Raw genomic sequence first — 931 nt, 5'->3', positions numbered from 1 at the left:
TTGTGTTGTGGCAACCGGGTGGTAGCCTCCCTGCCCTGGGGTCCTGCCCACCCCTGGCACCCACCCATCTGGCACCCACATACCTGGGGGTCTAGGGTCCTGTCCACCCCCATCTGGCACCCACATACCTGGGGGTCTGGGGTCCTGCCCACCCCCCATCTGGCACCCACGTACCTGGGGGTCTGGCACCCATGTACCCAGGGGGGGTGAGGTCCTGCCCCCCTCCCATCTGGCACCCAGGTACCCAGGGGTCTGGGGTCCTGCCCACCCCAGGTCTGGCACCCATATACCCAGGGGGGGTGAGGTCCTGCCCCCCTCCCATCTGGCACCCATGTACCCAGGGGTCTGGGATCCTGCCCACCTCAGGTCTGGCACCCACATACCCAGGGGGGGTGAGGTCCTGCCCCCCTCCCATCTGGCACCCATATATCCAGGGGTCTGGCATCCACATACCCAGGGGTCTGGGGTCCTGCTCATCCCCCCACCTGGCACCCATGTACCCAGGGGTCCGGGGTCCTGTGCACCCCCAGTCTGGTACGCACATACCGAGGGCTCTGGGGCACCCCACAACCCCCCCTCCAGCTCTGGCACACCCAGGGTCCAGCACCCGGCGCCCCACCACCCTGGAGTCCAGCACCCCGCACGCTGGGCTCCATCACGCGGCACACCCTGGGCTCCGGCACCCCACCACCCTGGGGTCCAGCACCCCACCACCCTGGGCTCTGACACCCCGCACCCCAGGCTCCAGCCACCCGCAGGCGCTGGGGCAGACAGGGTCCCCATTTTTGACGCTTGGCCACGGGGCAACACCCGAGGCAAGTGCTTGTAGCCCAAAAGGGGCTGGGGGCACCCAGTGGGAGAACCTCACTGGGTGCATTTGGGTTTAAAAACCCCTCCGGAAACCGCGGAGCGCCCGGCGCACCCCCGCTGC

Source organism: Aptenodytes forsteri, unplaced genomic scaffold (genome assembly GCF_000699145.1).
Source record: "Aptenodytes forsteri isolate BGI_AS27 unplaced genomic scaffold, ASM69914v1 Scaffold321, whole genome shotgun sequence".
In the NCBI taxonomy this organism is placed as follows: Eukaryota; Metazoa; Chordata; class Aves; order Sphenisciformes; family Spheniscidae; genus Aptenodytes; species Aptenodytes forsteri.
Note: the sequence above shows the minus strand (reverse complement) of the source record.